At 41.3% G+C, this 21,651-nt stretch overlaps 1 protein-coding gene and 1 long non-coding RNA gene across 2 annotated transcripts in view; one reads left to right on the top strand and one right to left on the bottom strand.

Annotated features, from left to right (window-relative positions):
• SAMD12 (sterile alpha motif domain containing 12) overlaps positions 1 to 21,651 on the bottom strand; it is a 170,669-nt gene that overhangs the window by 9,446 nt on the left and 139,572 nt on the right. The window lies entirely within an intron of this gene.
• On the top strand, positions 1,501 to 13,513 carry LOC128851223 (uncharacterized). Its single transcript, XR_008448490.1, has 3 exons — positions 1,501 to 1,705; positions 2,329 to 2,428; positions 10,251 to 13,513. It is a non-coding gene; the product is annotated as an uncharacterized LOC128851223 (long non-coding RNA).

Genomic DNA, 21,651 nt, shown 5'->3' with positions numbered 1-21,651 from the left:
GAAGGTTTGATAGCCAAATGCTCAAAAGACTGCCAAATGCCAAAGTAGGAGTTGATGTTCCCTCACCACTTCTGCCGGCCAAGATGGCAAGAGTTGGCCATTGCAGTGTAGGAGATATGAAAACAGCTCACCCACCTCCTTCCCCACTTCAGACTCCATAAGATAATTAGGGAGTTGCAGAGAGTTGCTCTTTCCCTGCTAAAAGGAGTAAAGCATACTAAATTTTGGTGGCTGCTATTCCCGGCCTGAAAGCCCTTGCAAAGATGTAAAGTGACCACACCATAAGGGACGAATAGGTGGAGGTTTCTTGTAATTTCTCCTCCCCTTTACCCATACTCTTCTTTGAAAGGCACAGCAAAAAGGCAAGCGGTAATAGACACAAGATGCAACAAAAAAGACTCCAGTTACAGATTTCCAGATACAAGGAAAAAAATTCTTCCAAGTGGGGGTGGTCAGACTTTGCAATAAGTCACCTGATGAGACTGAGTGATCTCCACCTACGAAGATATCTGCAAATCAACCAGACAGGGCCCTGAACAACCTAACTTCATCCTGCTCTGAGTGCGGTTGAGCAGAATGATTTCCAGAGGTCTCTCCAAACTTAAATTCTCTTATGATTATACATTTTCTGATGGAGATTTGTGCTCCCTGTTTTGCTTCTCTGAGCAGGAGACGGGTGCCCATGCAGGACTGCTCACACTGAAGTACCTTCAGTCGTTTACTCATTATGTAGCCACAAAAATGCATATAAACCCCTGACAAGCTTATGCTAGCTGCTGGAGCCAAGGAGCCATGCAGAGGCAAGTTCATTGTGTTATTTCAACATGTTTGGACACAGATTCATTTCTCACAGAGCCCTCACTTACCATGATTTTTAGAGCCCAGATCTCTGACCAGGGCTGTGCTGCGACAGGACTCATTGGGGTGGGCTTTTCACCCTTTCCAGCTGATGTCTTGTTTCTTACATGACTGTACATGTCTGGATATGTGGAAAGAGCTAGATCACTGGGTTTTTTTAGGACAGATTCCAAATTGTGATGCTAATGGGACACTGGTGCTGCCAAGGCAGTGTTCATGTCTGCTGGAACTCAGGCTGGCAGTGGATTTCTACTTCTCACCCCTTCAAAATCATGCCCGGTAGGCTCTTCACTGTGGGGTGTGGGCTGACTGGCTCTGCCAAGCAGTCAGTTTGCCCATATTTGCCTCTCCCAAACCCAAATTCTTGTAGCAATGGACATGAAGATCTGATTATCAGGCAAAGGATGGAATGTTAAATCAGGAGGTGCTGGAAGAATGCTGGATGAGATTAAAAAAAAGCTCCACACCCAGCCATAAGCACTTTGTCCCTCTGTGTAAATATGTCCTGTGAAATAGAGGAGCAATAAAAAAAGTCTCCCTAGCTATTTCCTTCCTTATTTGGGCATATTAACCTGATTACAGTGATACTTTTGATTTCTGTTTTTACAGCTGCTTTGCTTTTATTCTCACGGTTCTCTAGTGCCATGATCCCACTACCATCTATGGTCATCTACTACATGAGATACCCACATCAGTAGTGGCTTGAGAAAGATGCATGTTTGGGACCCAGCAACTGTTTTATTCCATGGAAGAACAGATTGGAAGGCTTTGAGCCTTCAACTGGTCTAGATGGATATCTGACAGCATCCCCCAGGACAGAAAAGAAAGCAACGGTGATATTAAGCAGGTATGAAGATAAAGGGGAAATATGGAGGGAGGTTTTAAACTTGGAGAGTGGCAAACTGGCACCTAACCTCAAAAGTGTTTGATTCCAGGTGAATTGGAGGATATCTCCTCTCGTGTAGCATCAACAGAGACAAGTCCGTCTCACAAATGAGAAACAGGACTTTTTTTTTGATGTTAAATAGCTTGTCTGCTGCAAAATTTTAAAAGCTCTCTCAAGCAATGGAGAACACCTTGCCTAGCCGCACAGTTGCAAGATTAAAATTAAATGAGTAAACTGGCTAAATATATCAGAACAAGCCTCAGGACTGCACTTTTGATGAAATTCCCCAATCATCCACATTGTCTAAGCCACTGGCTTGTAGTCATGCTTAAGTGTGGAATGAGCCAGCTGGCCCTTCAGACAGAAATCCATGAATGAGGAGAAATGGGGGCTGGTCCCAACCTGAGCTCTGCAGAGGGAGCACAACTTTGAGCCATGCAGGACACCTATCAGAGTCAGTTTGGGTACAACTGGTGACACTGACGAGGGAAAAGTTGTAATTCTCTTAAGCTCTGTAGTTAGAGCAAGTAAACTGAGGAGTTAGTGGTGATCTAGCCCATTTCTTCTCACTGTGTCTTTTCAAGGACTGGGTTTTAGAAGCACTTACTCTTCTTCTGGAGGTTCTGTGGCACGTGGATGAAGCCATGCTGGAACAGGCACACCTCAGAGTGACTGTGGCTGTGGGTAAGTCTACACTGCAGCAGGTTTACCCCTGGAGAGACTGTGATGCGTAGGTTTCACTTGGAGCAGATACACCCCAAAAGGACTGCAGTCTATGGATAAATCCAAGCTGCAGGAGGGACAAGGGGAGGAGTTCATGGCAATGTTAAACCCTATGGTCTGGTCCACAGGGACCAGGGCTCGAAATTGTAATAGAAATACCTTTTAATTGCTGTAATCCATGATTTGAGTTGAAAACCTTGCCTGAGACTGCTCTTAGAATTAAGACCTTTGCAGAGAGTTCATACGCTTACCAACACAACTGCGTACAGATCTAATCTCACATGACATTTGCAAGAAGCTGCTGTAAAAAGACAATGATCATTTCAAAGCCAGAGATGCATTTCATTTTTTGAGTCCCCATACAGTGGAAATTTTTTCTAACTGGGAAAGGGACACATTTTTTATTCACTTTAAAGACGTTCAGCTCAACCTAGCAATATTATCTACCTGTCACGTTTTCATACTTGAGGAGTTCTGATAAAGAAATGAAGCATCTGTTACTTTTGCTAGGTTTCTTCTCCTGGAACTAATTTTATACTGTATTTCTAAGGTCAGAACATTTCAAATGTAGGATTATTAGGAAAAACACCTATTACCAACATCCATCTACCAACTAATCCTTGGAGTTTCATGAAAAACTGCATTCAGCTGCATTTACTAGTTTTTTTCCCCTGTCAGAAGGGCCACGGGTATCTCACTTCAGGCTTCTCTTGTCACTTGAGACATTATAATATTCTGTACATTACTGAAGACTTGTTTCAACTTGCTACTTACTAATTAGAGATATCCCCAGCTTTGAAGAATTTCAAACACTGACAAAGGGAACCAGCTGGCAGCCCATTTGTAGATTTACCCTATTCTTTATTGTGCATTGAATTGTCATCATTGAGGTGAGAGAGCACAAGGTCTTCTCTCTGTGAGGCTCATCAAAGTTAATGTAAAAACAAAATATCTACTTGGGGAACTGCTGATTGTAGTAAATCACTACGATGGAAGAAGAAAAGAGGATTAGTAGAGGCTGGGAAATTCTGCCATCAGGCAGCTGTGGCAAGGACAAGAACCATTTGCCTCAGATCAGATGAGACCAAAGTTGAATGAAGAGTTTGGTTTCACTCAAACACGAAACCAACCCATTACTGTTATGGGTGAAGAACAGCACCAGTTCTTTTAACCTCTAGGTAAATGCAGCTATTGCTACACATCCTTATTACCTAACAGGTCACTGATAAGCAGAGTCAACAGTGCCAGAGATTCAAGGTTATCTTTGCAAGCTTGTAGCTAGCTGGAGCCGGGATGGAGGAGGTGGCAAAGCAGTGCTTGTTGGCCCCGCTCTGTCTACATCCCAGCCCACTTCCTCTTGTGGGAGCATCTCAGCTTATACCAGCAGCAAGTCAAGCCTCAGGGCTGCACAAAGACAGCAAGTTGCCTCGCTGCAAGTGTCACAGCCTAGCAGCCTGTGTCATACGGTGACACATTAATCAATGGACTGAATGCACTACCCAGCAGCCAAGAGAGAAAACAGAGATGTGGATAATGTTTGATAAGACTGCTGATTTTGTTTTGATTCTCAGCCAGTCATGTCTTGGTCTGGTTTGCCTGATTTTCCCTTTATTTCTAAAACATGGTAGCTGACATAGCTTTGAAGGTTATTTAATGTTGTTTGTCAAACACAGTGTCAATAGAGTAGAAAAATACCATTGGGGAGAGGAAACAAGTATCTTCTTGCTTTTGATTTTTTAATTTGCTTGTGTAACAGGAACCCAAGACTTTAGTTTTGGAGTAGCCTGACAGAACAGGTAGATCAGGAGCACAACATCTAGAGCATCAAACACAGTAATCCTAATCCCAAGCATTCAATATTCATTAATGAGGCCATGCAAAGTAATTATGAAAGCTGAAAATACATGGAACTAAAAAGGAATATTGTTCTTCCTTCACCCCTACTTTTTTTTTTAGGATACAGTTAGGCCATATTTACCAACCCAACCATGAAACAAGACATTTTTTGTTCAAATGATTAGGGACATTGATGTATCATTGCAAGATTCCAGGAGCAGAGTCTTTAAAACAAACAGCAGTCGACACATGAATTGCTGTTTCTGCAAGGTTGAATTCAGGGTTTCTTTCTTTGAAGACACTTCTTGACAATTTGTTCCCATAATTAGGTACTCTTAATCCTACTGGAAATAGCTTTAATATCTGTTGATACCATCACCATAAATATGCTACTGAATAAGTATTCCCATATGAGATCTAGGGAAGAGAATGACTTTACATGCAATTAACTCCTTGGTGTAATTTATATGTTGCTACACTGCTCTCTCCAAGTGATCCCAGGTACACACAAGGGCTTTGAGGTGGCAGCTGGCATACAGCTTGTGCCCAGCCTGCTTGCACACGGCACTGTGCGTGACGCTGCCTGACGCAGTATGAAAGCCCTAATAAGCCATTGCTAGTATGTGGGTATGTGGGATCTTGGCTCGTTCGCAGATTCACTGTCTGGATCAACAGCAAATCTTGTCTCAAGGAAGGCTTCAGGATGGCCTTCAAAAGGCAGTTTAGACAGGATGCTCAGTGCTTCAAGACACGATGAACGTTCAACAAGGTCAGGCAAATCCTTTCCCCTATGTTCTGACTCAAGAGAAAACTCACTCCTTGCCTGTGATGCTGGGCTCTACAGCCTGTATCAGGCAGTTCTGAGATGAAACATTTCTGGGAAAACGGATGTCATGGCAGATGCTCTCAGCAGGTAACATTCTGAATAGCCAATTAGTCAGAGGTTATCGCAGCTGCTCTGTGGAACACAGTTGGTTCACATAGAACGGGTTGAAAATGTAGTTGTCCAATATGTGTTTCACTAAGCTGTTCAATGCCCTCCAATAGTCAGATCAGCTGAGTCTCATCATGAGTCATGCACAACTCTAGCTTACTTACCTAAGCAAATCTCTTAGCAACTTTACTAGGTTAAACAAAATGAGGACAGACGGTGATTCTGTGTACAGATAACTTATGCAGGAATTTCAGTTCCTTGTCCCTTCTTTCGAAAATTAGAGTTCACAGTGGGCAGCCCTTGGGGCTTGAGCTCACACTCCAGACTTGTTCTGAAAAATACCTTAAAAGCCTTTTAGTATCTTCTGAGCTTGGTTTTACAGTGTTAATCTGGAAACCTCAGGACAAAAATCTGTCCCAAGAATCTATGTCCTTTTTATGCTTTAGCCTAACCAGCATGTGAAGATTTCCTGAATTTAATAGTTTGGTTCAAACACCAGGTGAAATCCTGGGAGAGACTCTTTTTTTCTTTCAGAGTGATTCGTTCATCTCTACTCAAGATGCTTCACACATCCCACCACCTACCTCCTGCTGCAAACATGCAAAGTAAAACAAAACGCACTTTTGCATTCAACAGATCATGATGGTTTCCTTGAAAAAGTGCATGCGGCCACTTCCTTAGTGTTCATAGCTTCTTTCAAAGAATTCTCTTGATCTGCTGCACCCTTACACATCACTGTGAACAGTGAACCAGCTGTCCACTAGCATCCTTCTCTGGCAACTCAAATTGTAGCACAGAAAGATTTGTAGGAATGTGATGCTAAGGAGTCTGATAGGCTCAGCTGGTGCCATCTGAAACTGAAAATGCTATGAGATTGCTGACTTTATGCCTTATCATGCATAACTTACTGCCTGCCTGTAATCGGTTCTTGATCTCTCAAGTCCTTGTGGGGTGCTCTGCAGGAAGTGAAAAAGGTTGTCACAGATGAATAGTCCTCCATACTCTGTGGCTCTAAATAGCCATTTGCACTACATCCTGAGCCTTTGCATATCAATTGCTTTCATCTCGAGAGACTGGGTTTTAATGTGAAGCACTACCACGAACTGTGAAAACTGAGAGGAACTTAAAAAAGAGGTTGCTTAAAGTGGTATCTTCAGCATGCACTTAAGTTGCTTAACCACACAGTCTCTGGTGACCTGCAGTGGTTTGGTGGCTTCTCTGATCATCACCTGAAACTTGTTCTTGCGTTTCTTCTGCAGGAGACCTTCTAGCCTATCCCATTCAGAAGTGTGGAGCAGCATTTGGGAATTAGTTCTGTCCATTACATTATGATATTACTTGCTGTAGGATCTTCAGCGAAATATGCATTAAGTTAATGACTAAACCAAAGAGTTCACTAGAAAAATCAAAGTATTACAGCAAAAGGGTTTGCAAACTCTCTGGAGCTACAACTCCCTCACTGCTTATGCAGAGCTTATGCAGGATTAATAGGTGGAACAAACTATCCACGTTTAGGGAGATATTCACTGTGAGGTTTCCTGAAATGAAAGTTTCCATGCTGTAAAGTGATTAACCAAGCGAAAAAGGAAATTATACATTCTAAAATCAACTAAAGACTGCACATGTGCACACATGCATTTACCACAAAAGAAAAACAGATCATGAAGCATACAAAATTGGCCTCTCTCCCCTCTTAATTAGTTGAACGAGCAACTTTATTCAGCCCTTTAGCGGAATGGATTATCATATACCCTAGATCTGTATTATCACATTGTGATATCACTGTGATTTTCTCAAGACCCATGTAAGCATCAAACAATGCGGAGAAAGTGCATTTCAGTACCATTTTATAGTTTGATTTATCTTTGCAGTTTAGCATGTGGCCCACCACCTCATTTAATACACAACATCCAACTGTGAACTAGAAAAGGTGTGGCCACAGTGTCCAACCATTTCACAAACAAAATGCTTCAATTTCAAAATATGTCACTGAGAAGACATCACCTTATTTTACGGTTCCTACTTAGTCACAAAGATTGTTATAAGGCTGCACTGGTGCTGTCTGTCCAGCTCCTGGCTTCGGCACCAAGAGCTTCAGACTCTCAGAGCTATGTGTGGCTCTTGAGTTAGGTGAAAACCCTACAGAGGAGAGGGGGTTTGAGGAGGCTTCAGGAATTCATATTTTGGGTCTTAGAGCTGCAGCTCCAAGGAGGGGTACAAGCAGGACTGTAGAGATGGCAAGGTCTGAGTTTGATCATCTATGCAGACTTCTCAGTATGCTCTTAGATGATGCCTTCTCCGAATCTGCCCAAAGTCTGATCTTATCTGGAAACTGGCCCTTACTGATTGCCATCTGAAGCGGAAATTGCTTGACCGTTAACTGTTGCAGTCTAGCTTGTCTCTCCATGGCCACTGGTTTATCTAGGAAAAAAAAAAAATCACCATTTTATCCTTATCAATCTGGCTGAATTCTCCTAGCTGCAGGACCAAGCTCATAGAGAGGGAAGGTCCTGCCCAAGAGGCAGCAGTCCCCTTCCACACAAGGACTGATGCTGTGATGGGGCAGGCAGTGGTGATCGCTCACTGCTCTGCAACTCAAGCTTCACGTCTCTGTCTTTATGTCTGGAAAATTAACTACAGAGATCAAAATTAGTTACCACCTTTTAAGAGTTCCCTAGGTGACTATTAGTACTATATCTTGATGTACATCCACCAGAGACCCTAGATACCAGTAATGCTGCCTCTGCAGAAGGTCTTGATAAATGAAGGATGTGCTGATTGTATTGAAGAGGTTCGTAAGTCAGGCATGAAGTCCAAGGCCTGAAATTATGTGGACTGTATTGACCTCAGAGCCAAGCAACTAGGTAATTTAAAAAGGCAGAATAGGTATGAAACAAAGAATATCTAGCTAGTGTTCAGAAGGCATTAGATGTTCAGTCATTCAAGTTTTTTAGGAAGCAATAATTAGCTCCACGCAGGAACTCTCTGATCAGTCACAAAATCTGTTTGACTCAGATTTGCCCCTTTCCTATTATTTTAGTTTGGAGGCTATCCAAAGCACCTGCATAGTCTTCTCTCTCCTTTTGCATCATGCACAACTATGTTCCTGAAAATACAATCGCACAGAAATGTATATAAATGGTGTCAGACCACAGCAGCTGTTCAATATGCTGTGGAGATGATGCTATATTTGGTTGCTGCCATCCCAAGCAAAATGTTGCATAATGCGCCCCTTTGCCCAAACTAAGCAACATGGACCATGTCTGTGAGGTGTTGCAGGTGGGCCCTGTAGGGCAGATTACTCAACATTGCTGGAGTACTCCACATCGCCTTGGCTGCCTGCAAATCCAGCTTTCCTTCTAAGAGAAGCCTATGCCTGGAAAGACAGTGCACTCCCCATCCTCACCCTCACTGGCCACACCTGGCATCCGGCGCTGGGGGCTGGGAGGTGCTCTCAGGTGCTGCCCTGGAGGCACACCAGTGTAAATCAAGGACAGGACCGAGGTACTTAGTGGCAGAAAATAATTCAATATCAGGTAGAAACTGACCTTTAAAAGTCAGACAGATGGGCATCACCACACTTTAAATGGAGGGGTTTGGGGCTAAATGTCATATCAGGAAAAAGACTTTCATTCATCATCTGGATTCTTTGCTTGCAGAACATACCAATATTAACTGATGAACGCAGGACAGCTGCAGCAGAGCAGCAGCTCAGTGGTTAAGGTGAAGGCTTTATCTGCCATATCACAGGCCACTAGACTTCCCTTTGCTGTCTAGTTAAATAAATAGATGATTGTTCTGCACAAAGTGGAACAGGATAAAAACATTATATATATTTAGAGAGAGAGCCCATCTCCTTCCCACATGGAAGCTTGTCTTTAAGGTTAGAGATATAAACAGATAAGCTTCCATGGACTTCTGAGATGATTCAGTTGAACTTCTCCAGGTAGCTTGATTAGACCTAGCTGGATGTTTCCACACATGACTGTAGAGCGCAATCCAGACCTAATCGAAAACACAGACAGAAGTTGGATAGGAGAACACATCCCTGCCAGTGCTGAGCTGTGAGAAGCAACTCTCTTTGCAGAGCACCAGCTCCCTTGGCTCCAAAGTCTGCATGGTTGCTGCACAGACAAACTGATTTTGCCCATCCTAGACAGGCAAACTAGTGATCCAGGCTTTTCCAATGAGCAGTGGAGAAAGATCAGGCCCTTGGAAGAGTAACTCATCTACTTACTTGTCATATTGGATAAATGATTCTTTGGCAGTACCTCTCTTCACTGGTTATTGAGAAAGTTGAATGATGAGCTCAGAGCAGGTATCCAGCAATTAAATGGCAAACAAGAGGTGACAGGAATTGCAACTTAATGCTTAATTTGATTGTTACAAATTCCAATTAGCATGTGAGATGTAGATACCACAATGTTCAGGATTAGCATGTTTAATGCTTACCTTTCTACTGAAATCAATAATGATACAAGTTCCAGTGAGGGATAAGAGCCCTAAATTCCTTTAAGGCCTTGGATACTGGGATTTGACAAGGAAATTACACACTAAATAATCATTTTAGAAACTCTTACACAGAACTGAGATAATGAGATGCTTCCTGCAAACAATCCACAAAGTACCAAAGTTTTTTTAGAGCAATCATTTACTCAGCACTATGGGTATCATTGTGCAGCTGGATAATTTATCGTGTCCATGCTGCCAAATTGTTTTGATTTGCGAGATTTGCTGTTCATTTCCACTTGCAATATATGAACAAATGGACATGACAGCCAAGGAATTCACACTGGTAAGTAAAATTAGAGTAAACAAAAATAGTGCTTTGTTTATTATTAAACACCTTTTATATTTTAGCTATGGTAGGCAATTATGTTGGTAGGAATTTGTAGCTGGAGAAGTTCAACCATATTAACTCAGGCCAAACAGTTTATCACAATTTATGCATAAACTTCTGAGCTTCAAAAATCAGAGGAAACTATCTAATGGGATGTGGTACTTCTCTTCCAGAGTCAGAAAAGTATGGATCCCAATTAAATTTTTGCTTCAAGGAAGGAAGGAAGGAAGAATTTATGCCACTGGAGCATGAAACAGATTTTGACTAGAAAGAAGATAGACAAGATTTACAAACAAACCCAAGTGATTTGCACACCAAAGTCTCATTAGAAGTCAACAAGACTCTGATTTCCAAGCTACTTGTGAAAATTTTCTCTGATGATTCCTACAAGTCTTTTAATATTTATCCTAAACAAGTGCTGACGCATCATTCAAAAGCAGATCCGGGGCTGCAACAAGTTCTGGTAACCCCTCAAGACATTTCTAAAGCCTCACCCACAAGAGATTTGAAACTTCTGGCACGTCCATATGTCTGAAATCTTCATTCTGCATCATGCATTTGTCTATTTAGGATAATTAAGGGTATGCCTCTGTGAACACATTACTGCGAGGTAACCAGCGCCTGGATTTACAGCAGAGCAGATGCTCTCCTGTAGCTGTCCATGTGTATGCCCTTACCCTGTGGTAAACACAAGGCAGCTCAGTGCACGGTCATTGAAGAAGAGCGTGCAACACATGCTCATCATTCACACTCGATTTTCCAGTGGCCTCACAGTAACTTGCTCAGGTAGCCACACCGTCAGATTTGTTCTACAAGCCCAGCCACTATCACAGACTGCCCAAGAGTAAACACAGGCAGAACATCTTTCACCAAGCCACTTTTTAGCCTTTTCGCTGCCACCTCAAACCCACCCTTCCAGGATTTTGTGTTCAGTTCTTATCTCTGCTTAGACTGTACCAGGCTGGGTGCCTCATGAAGAAATGGATGTTGGCACTGGTGAGCTAGGAAGTTAGCTGGGAAGTTAGCTAGAAGGATACATGCCCTAGGCTCCCAGAGAGGCTGTGTTTAAACATTGTACTCATAAAATACCTAAACAGAAAAAAAAAAAGATATGACGTTGCAGAGACTGCAAAACTAAACAGCATCCTTGTCAGAAAAGCAGTGTAAGATGTTCAGGAGCTGCTACTTAGTTTGCCCCACTAACAAAGGTTTTTTTCCTGGAACAGTTTCAGATTTTGGGACTCCAGAGTTCGGTCCCAGTGGATGTAAGAATCAAGAGAGCTATAAAAATGTTAAATATCAACTTCTTAATGACACTGTCATTCAGCTTCTACTTTCAGATCTGAGATTGCAAAGAGAAACAATCTCACCTCACTAGGGCGTAACTACAACATGCTGCTACAGCTCAGGTCTCCCCATTTTTTTCCACCTTTCTGTGGTTAGAGGGTCCCATGAGATTATTGTATCTGTGGTCCTAATGGAGCATCCTGGAGATGTCTTGGTGATCACTGGAGCACAGCTCACCAGCAAGAACTTTTGTCTCCAACCTCTTGGTTCAGATTCCAGATCGGAAATTCATCTTAATGTCTCGGGAAATTACACCTTCTGATATAGTTGAGAGGTGTTTCTTCTTTGCACATGGATATTGTTCATAGCTATTACACAGACCAGGCTACTCCAGTGAACATTTCTAAATCCACCCTGATCATCAGTTGGAAGTTAAAGAAATCCATCCATTCCATATTTTCATCTTGCTGATGAAAATCTGCATACTGCATACTGGTTTTATGTAGTAAGCAAAATTAAGATAAAAAAAAAAAGGCTCTCTTTTTTTTAAAAAAAATGCTTTTAATTCAGTCTCAATAATTTAACCAGTAAATAACCTGTGATATTTCTGGTAAAAAGGTAAGACTTCTGAACCTAGTATATAAAAACCATGATGCAATAGCTCTGCACTTCTCTCCTGGAAAGCAAGTTTTTTTTTCTGTTCTAGTTTCTTATGCTGAAGTATATGGTTTATGCAACAGTGGGATTTGGAATATCTTTATCTATGCGAAGTCCACATGACATTTTGTGCCATACTCTTGCTATTGGAGTATGCACATTCCGTGTCCTTTCAGGATGCCTAAAAGGAGTTGTTTTCTTCACCACCAAGCCAGCTTTCTCTTTGCACCTTCATGCAATGGGATGATTCCCCTTCTGCCTGTGAGCTGAAGATCATGGCTCTACTTCCAGCATGGAAACAATACTGGGAGCGTGATTGCATGGGATGAATCACACAATGCTGGAGAGAGTGGTGGTCCTCCAATCTCTCCTTCCTTTCCTTTGCTGCCCTGCTGCTGGTCTCACCCTGCTGAACAGTACAATAGACCTGTGAAATAAGCCCACAAAAAAAAGCAAGACCAACACTTTAAACCAATTCATTTCCCAGATCTGCCTTAGAGCTCCACCACAGCTAAAGCGGTCCTGGCAGGGAGCGGGGACGAATGGCTGCAGGCAGCAGCAGGAGCCGCTTCAGCCAGCTCTGCAATTGAAGTATTCATAATGTGGAGTCGCATCTTGTGTCTCCTCAAACGCTGACTATGGCTTGCCAAAGAACATTCATGTTTAACTCGATTTAGAAAGGTAATAAAGAAGAAGCCAGCAGCTTGCGAATTGATAGACTTTGCTGTAGATAACAGGCACGGCTAATTCTGGTTTTAAATAACAATAAGAACAGCAGACCCACTGGCAACAGCCAAAGCATTGCTTCAAATTATGTATTTTCCGACTTTTCTTTTGCTACTGGAGGGCCCAACTCTGCAAACTATTTTTAGTAGCGTTACTTGTCAGTGCCCAGCCATGAATCAGGGTCCTGCTGTGCTATTCAAACACTTAACTAAAGGCTGGTTTCTGCCCAAAGACTTTGAAATCCAACTTACAAAAATCCCATAGGTTTAAATGGCAGGAAGAACTACATTAGCAGTGCTTTCTTTTATTGTCTTATATTATTTATTTTACTAAATATTATTTACTTCATTTGCAACAATCAGAGCAGAATAATGAAAAAAATGTTTTCAAGCAAAGGACTGGAACAACTCTGCAGTACTGCTAGTGAAATAACAAACCACTTCAAAGAAAGAAACTATAAGCATTAAACAGCCCAAAATGACTTCTGCAGAGCCACAGCAGTATTGTATGCAAATATATAATTTAGCTGTTTTTATATAACCTGGCTATTTTGTAATCACAGAAGTAGGGATTAGACAAGTGGGGCATATGCCATTTGTAAAGAAACTACATAGGAAAAATATGCACTGCAGTTACAGTCCTGATATTTAAATGTAGATACTCAATATGTCAGCTAACAGCAAATTACTTAGTTTCATTAATGATACTGATTTGGAGAGTGTAGGAGACACAGAAATGTCTATATATGTACGTGATCTTTTAAAATAAATTTTATGAATGGTGATTATGTTGCTTTTATTGAGTGCTGTTCATCCATGCATGCTTTTCAAAACAACTGCACATTCACATACTCATTTGCCCATGAACCAAGGAGTTAACCGTGTCTATCACTAGACAGCCATCATCTCTGGTGTGACAACATGAGATGTTCATAAGCGTGCACGACAGTTTTAAAACACTTTTTGCACAATAAATGCTAAATATAGACAGGACCTGTGACTAGAATCTAGACAGAATACGTGTCTATGACAACTTTAGCTAAAATGTAATGAGAAACATATATATACATCACAAAATCTATCATGACTATATATAAAATAATTACAAATGATTATGAATGAATACCTACATTCTGCAGATCCAGCAACTCATCCATACCACCATGCTGAGATATCATTTGCAATGACCTTTAAAGAAAATGACTCCTATTCCCAGAGAGCAGACTGCCTGCAGGACAAGTGTCTAGGATACAAGCTCATGATGGAGTGGCTAATATCTTTACACAACTCCAGTTCACCTGATCTAACATGAAAAACAGTTCTGAGACCATGTTTTTGCTTTGTGTTTGAGATTCTGCTTCCAAAACCTTTGTAGCAGCCTCTAAGAGGTGTTTGGGAAGCTTGATAACATTCTCCATTAAAGCCAAGGCTAAGACACAGCTGTTTATGCCCCTGACAGTCACAATTGGATTTCTCTAAATTGTCTTTAAAATCTGTGGTAAGGATCTGGATCCATTCTGAAACCACACTGAGTCATCTACCGAAGACCTGGACAACAGTATTACTGAAGGTGACAGCAGCTACTTGTTTAAAATAGCTGTTCCCTATCACACCGCATTAGCTACTTACATTATATAATGCATTCAACGCAAAGTCTACCTACCACACTTGGTATTTTTGGGCTGCTGTACCAGCAAAGGTCTTGCAAATGAAAATGTGGCCCAGATTCGTCCAACTATTTTTAGACATCTACTGCTATTACCTATATTTGGTCTGCGGATTGTCTACACAGTCAGTGCAGAGACAGTCACCTGCATCCCATCCCCATCCCCAAACCTGATCACTCTTGGGAGATCTTTAATGCTGGGTACACTGGGAACAAGGAGTAACCTGGGAGGTACCTGCAAGTAGACAGGACCCCAAAATTTGATTTAGTAGTACAGAAGAGGAACATTTTCATTGATAGAACAGTTCAGTTGGAAGGGACCTACAATGACCATCTAGTCCGACTGCTTGACCTGTCCAACTGTTAATCTTGGTGAACAAGTGTGAAGATGAACTGTGAGCTGTGCTGCATCTACAAAGCTAAGGAGAAAAAGAAGCAACTAAACTATTTTAGTTAACTAAGGCTGCATGCATAGATCTGAATATACACAGGGAACAGATTTTTTGAGTAAGGCGGTGCCATTTTTACATACTGATGAGTAATGACACATTCTAAAATGTTTTTATCAGATTTGATTGTGAGATACAGAATTCGTTTGGAAACTTTGCCTTTTGAAGACCATGGCAACCACTAGCAAGGTGAAAAACAGTTTCCCTGGGTCATTTCTGTGGAGGGTTCTGACAGTAGCTTGGCTGGTACTCACTTCCCTGCATGGCAGCAGAATTACTGACTTTGCTGAAAACAGACAGAGCTCCTTGCTTAATACCAAGTTAGGATAAATCACTATTAATTCTAGTGCTGGCTGTAAACTGCGTTAAAAACTTTACTTGAGATTTTAAGGACCACACAAAGGATTTAGAGGACTAGAATAAAAGTTGTTCCCTGATGACCAGTTTCTTTTTTAATTCCATACAGGTGCCTTGATTCTTGGACTCTTTCTCTAATAACAGTCTGTGAAGGTCTGACACCAGCTACCTGCCAGCTGTTAAATGCCCTTTTGTGACTGCACAGCAAATCACCTCAGTCTGTTCTGACTGGCACTAATGGAGCTCTCATCACCCAGAAGCAACATCCATCTTAAATGGACAGTACCCAATCCTTTTAGTCTTTGAGACTTTATGGTGTTGCCTCCACACCCCATAACAGTTGCTTAGTGAAAGAAAGGGCCAAAACTTATGCACAAAAATGTGCGTGTGCATATACATATAGTATGAATGCGCAACCTCTTCTCCAGCACTCCTTAGCAACCTAAGGCATCACCTGTAACCCTGCTGCATCAGGAGTTACCCAATAGCTGATTCTCGTGTCATCAGACACCCTTTCCCCTTCTTACATTTTTGGAACTGTTTGCAAATTCTCAGCTTTTTAATATCAAATGTGAAGCCAAATTATATAAACAACCATTCTTTCAATCCAGTAGAAATATTAAGTTCAATTTCAAGGCAGGATATTTAGATTGGGGAAGATCACATTTGTACCTTTAAATGAAAAGCTTGTTTTTGAGGTTTATTTCCCAAAACAAAGACCTTTTTAATGGTGATGATTTGCCCAATCTGAGACACTGATGGCCAAGATAAAGGGGCCAGAACCAGGATAAAAATATCTCAGCCTTTCTGAAGATGTAACCTGGGCCAGTGAAATGAACATTGTCACTCCTACAGACAGTCAAATCTGCCCCATGGGGATGAATCAGGAAAACACTCTTTATTGACATCAATCAACATCTATCTATGTATCTATTGATCTATCTATCTGTCTGGATACCAGATTTTTGACTTGTCTCTCTGTGCTGGCACTGATTACTGCATACACCCACATTGTCAGCAGCTCCAAGCAAAAATATTGTTCACTATTCCAGTTCATCCTTTGTGTGTCACGATGCATGCCAGACGTACCCCAGAAGTCTGTATTTTTTAGTGTTTCTGTTTTGTCTCTCCTTATTCTCAGTAACACTTCAGGGAGATTTGTTCTTTGATCTCAAGGTAAGACCTAAATGGACATGCTGTGATATTTAACCAGGAATGGTTTATTTAAAAACATACTGTCATCTCTGTAACTAGTCCATGCAGGCCAAATGCTTTAAAAAATATTTGGGTTATTACTAGTGTACCTGAAGCCTGCTGCCAATTTTTGTGGGGTTTCTGCCATGTTTTTTCTCTTTGAATAATCCCACCTCAAAACAAAACAGAAAACCATCATAGGCACCTACAGACTGGTAGAGAAAAATTACTTCACTTCTGATTTGCAGCCTCAACTGTAGCAGCCTCCTTTAGCTTCAGGAAAAAGGAAGTGAAAAAAACCAATCTGGGGTAACTGTAAAGGAAGACAAACACAGATGCAGATATATTAAAAAAAAGACCCAGGTCAACAGAGTTCCATCAGGTAAATTGTAACCTAAATGTAAGCAAGGAGACAAATTAAGCAGATGTGTGCTCTGTGTATATACATTGTCAGTATAAGACCTCCTAAAAATAACTTCCCATTATGCATTCATTGAGCAACTGTAAATTTGGTTGGCACCTGCATGCCAGTAGAAGAACTCAAGCAGCCAGTGGTGTGAATTGTTGTTAAACTCTATTTAAAACAATTACATCTTTATGCTAGCTGAAATTCTTTACTATCTATGATCAGTTTGCAGCTCTAAAATCCAAGTCACCAGGATACATACATAACTTACATTACACTGTAAAACCATGTCTGTAAAAGAATATTGAGGAGACATCCTCGCCAAAATAATACTAAATAATTCCTTTCTAGTTAAGATTAAAATTATGGCTAAGAGAGTAGAGGCTTGCTAATTCACTTTAATGATTGGGAGATCTGCTGCAAATTACTGAATTTTGCAACTAAGTGAGAAACACATTAAAAAGCGCAAGTGTAATTTATCACAAAATGCACCTTGCTCATTTATTTTGACAACTGTTGTTTAAATTATTTATGCCCCTTCATCACGTTACTAGCAAATGTACTGTAGTCTGTTTTGTGAAAATAGTCATCAGTGAGATTAGAGTAACATAACATCCACTATTACCCTTCGCTTGGAGCTGAGTAGAATTCAGCATTCTGTGCCTTGCCAATGCAAAACAGGGTTTTAGTAAAGGGCTGTGTTGCTGGTTCTTGTGAGGTTTTTGTTGTTTTTTAAAACAATGCTGAACCAACAGCAGGTCCCAACCATTCCAAATATCTGTATTGAAACCTGAGTGGAAGGAGCTGAGTGTTGTTAAGTTGAAAGTGGTGTCTCTTATTTAAGTGCCTGTTAAGGGATTAAAAATGCGGATATTGGGATACACCCCCAGTTCAGAACCTACATCAGTGCCCATGAGAAAGGTTCGGAATCTGAACTCAAAGTGAGTAGGACCTTTGCTTGAACAGGCTGACAAACATTATTTCTGAGTACCTTCTGCTTTGAACTGGTGCATCTTCTTTAAAGGAAGAGAAATTTTGTCTTCTCCCTTTCCCTATTTCAGGTCTATCTGGAGGAACAAAGGAGGGAGGCACACCTTCCCCTCCTGAGCTGTGGTTTGACTTTACAAACTTGGGACACAGGCATGAAATTGAGGTGAATAGGCACAAACGAGGAAGGAAAAAAGTTGAAGGAGATTTGGCTCTAGTGATTCCTGGAATCAAGTTATGTCAAGACTATAAAACACTCAGGGTGTTGGCTGGAGTTGCATCACAGTCAACCTACGCTGATGAACACCATGTACTCAGGAAACGAGGCAGTTGGGCATCCCATGATGATCAGTGCAGCAGGCTTGCCAGTGCATGTGCTTTCATCCTTTCTATCACGTAAACTGCAACTCTGATGAAGGGGGAGGGAGAACCCCAAACCCCAACTCCCCAGTAGAAGACTAGCTCTTGCAAAAGATACCAGACTGACACTCTGCATTAGGGTTGTGAGGGCTTTTGGCATTGGAAGCTAAAAAGGTACATTACAGCAGATCTTTGGAAGGGAGCTGGAGGACTTCTTGAGACCTTTTTCCTCCATTACATACAAAAATCAGAATAACCAGAGCCTGACCTCACAAATACATTCACCCCACCTAACTTATACCTTAATTAATGGTTATTATTGATTACCCTTAATTACTTGAGAACCCTAAATTAATGACAGTGCTTCTAATTACGAATGCAGTTATCCTTGGTGTTTGTTGCCTCAGCTGATGCTATCAATCCAGGCCCTACAATACTACCTTCTCACTTAAAACACTCATGGCCAAAAGTGCTGAAAATCCTTTCTGTGCATGGCTAAGAAAATGGCCTTCAAGATGTGCACTGTGAAATCAAAGTTATTCTCTTCTGAACCTAACAATTAGCAAGTGAGCTTTTAAACATGTTTGGGGCTTTAAAATCCACCCCTAGCCCACAGGCATATGGCTTCATGCCTTGGTGGCTGCAGAGAGAGAAAGCCAACCTCTCCACAGGACAGAGGAAAATGTCAGGCTCCAGAAGCAACAAGCTTTGTATTCAACTCAGAGTTGTTTTTTTTAAAAGCAGAGTCATTAAACTGTAATTTAGGGAAGAGGGGGAGAAGGAAAGTGGGAAAAAAGATTTGCTGATAATCTCACCAGTCATGTGCATTACCTTCCTGTATGCTGACTCACCTTTAGCTGTTCCAACCTGTTTACTTTGACTTTTCCTTCTTCTTTTCTTTTTTTTTTTTTTTTTTAAATAGCATAAACTTTTCTCTACTTTATATGGTAAGATACAGACAAAGACACTCAGACCTTCATCCTGCTCATTTTTTCCTCCCATTTTCTTCTGCCTCCCTGGATCTGAGAGAACTTTAACTACAGTTTCCTCTTGGATGCAGCCTGCCTGAAGGGCACCCGCAGGCAGACAAAGCAAGTCTGCACCATGCCCTGCAAGTGTTACAGCTCATCCGGCATGAACTTTTGTCTGGAAAGACACTTTCAGATAAACAGGTTTCCAAGCAGTAGTGTTAAATTTAACATCACGGCATCCCGACAGCCAGAGGATGGCTGCGGGAAAGCCCGTGGTACAAACCAGTCGGATTTTCGCGTCAAACCAAGAGCAGACTCATGAATGTGCTGCTCAGATGTGACTCACAATTCTGTGCCGCTTGCAGCAAAAAGAACAACAAAAGTTAATCCTTCCCCTGCCTCTTCCTCCACTCTTTTCAGATGCTCAACTAAATGCAACTCAGTGACTACTTTTTAGGTAACCTACATGTCTTTTGGACAGGGTGAAACAGCTGTGGATACCTCAGAGCTGTTTGCTTGCCTGGACGGCACTCATCCTGTAGGAACCAAGAGTACCTGCACAGAGAGTGAGTCTTCTCAAAACAGGGCTGAAGGCAGTGCTGTTAGTAGTAGGAGTGCTTGGACCATACTATCAGATTAGTCTTGGGCCATGGAATGATGTTTTCCTTCAGATTTAGCTGGAAACTCCAAAACGAGTAGTTTTTCAGCCTGTGTTGGTTTGTAGCCCTCTCAGAAATACCCATCCTCTGGAGGTATGGGTCCTGTACAATGCCTGGAAGCCTCATGTGACCACAGTTGATCCTGTCTTAGCTACCTCTCACCAGCCCCCTGCAACAACACCCAGCTTCTAGAGCCTGCAGCCACTTTCTAGATCCCTGCATTGAGCAATAAAAGGACCACATCTACACTCTGGAGTGCGTGTGTGTATGTGGAGAGTGTATTGCTCTTTTAACTCCCAGATGGATCTCATTAAGCTCAGGCTAAGATCATAGTACAGCGCCTCCAAAACACCCAAAGACAAGAAACAAAAACGCCATCAACTACCATTAGCTAAACCAGGATTGTAGTGGTTGTTTTGTGCACAAATCACAGCAAATTATTAAACACACTTCAACAATAAATAATAATAAACTCAAAGAAGTAAATCTTAAGGTCTGCAAAACTCATTCTTAAAATTTTAGGTGCAGTTCTGTAGTTAAATTACAAAGCACTAAACCTAAAATTAACTTGCTCTGGGCAATCTTAAAATAGTAGATTGCTGGATCTAAGCTTATGGGTGTTCTCAGTTAACTGCTTCTGAAGAAATATAAAAGTGGTTTATTATATCTATAATTACAGTAAAACTTTGCCCTATACTTTTCTCTCCTAGCTGGAGGAGACAAGTTTGGAAGTATCATGTGAAACTGAATATCAAAAGGACTGGAATCCCAACTGTACTGGAGCTGACAAAGCTCTAGAGGTAAATCTAGAGCCTTATACACGATTGTGGAAAGTTTTCTCTTCTTCTGTGAGACTACTTACATGTGTGTACAAAAATACACACCTATGCATATATATATGTGCTTATATGTATACACACAATTACATTTGTATGTCCATATAAATAATCTTTCAGAAAAGGAACTTTCTGGACATATTTAAGAATAGGTGCTCTTGCACATGCACATTATTACTTTTAGAAGTAGTCTCCTTTTCCATATCTCTATTCTCATTTTGTCTATCAACAGTTTCATTTTTGTATAAAATTTGAGAACGTGATCTTGATAAAATATACTGCCAGAGTTCACAGAATATTGACAATATTGTCCGTCTTGGCAGAAGATGAGAGTCAGACTCCCGTCCACAAAATCATAAGGCCAGGGGAAAAATCAATAGGAGAGATTGATCTGCTTTCTGATTTTTCAGTTGTTAAAAGTCACATTTCCAAGCTGTTCTCTTCAGACCATAAAGAGCCAGAAACTTCTTTTTTATTGCTTAATGAAAGCTGAAAACTTATAATTTCACGACTTCAGAAACAATAGCTTGTAGAGAAATACCAAATATTGTCACAGTGATGATAAGCCATACAATTGGCCACAGTTTCAAGATTCTGAGGGTTGAAATGCTACCTTTGCCAGCAAGCCACACAGATAGAATTTTAAGCAAGGCATGTGTTGTAATAAAATCTGGAAAATAATTTTTTTCATGAGAGAAAAGACATCCCACTAAACCAGGCTGCCCAAGGCCCCATCCAACCTGGCCTTGAACACCTCCAGGGATGGGGGATCCACAACCCCCCTGGGCAACCTGTTGCAGTGTCTCACCACTCTCATAGTGAAGAAATTCTTCCTAATGTCTAGTCTAAATCTGCCCCTCTCCAGTTTATACCTGTTCCTCCTCATCCTATCACCACAAGCCTTTATGAATTTGCCTGCTTTAAGCCAGTACATGTAGGAATATTTTCAGCTAGAAGGCCTCTCTTGGAGGAAGTAATGCATCTGATATCCCAGGCTCATCCATGGCATCAGATGTAGTT

This window comes from Cuculus canorus, chromosome 2 (assembly GCF_017976375.1).
Source record: "Cuculus canorus isolate bCucCan1 chromosome 2, bCucCan1.pri, whole genome shotgun sequence".
NCBI classification, from domain to species: domain Eukaryota; kingdom Metazoa; phylum Chordata; class Aves; order Cuculiformes; family Cuculidae; genus Cuculus; species Cuculus canorus.
The sequence above is the reverse complement of the archived record's forward strand: the minus strand, read 5'-3'. Positions and strand labels throughout refer to the sequence as shown.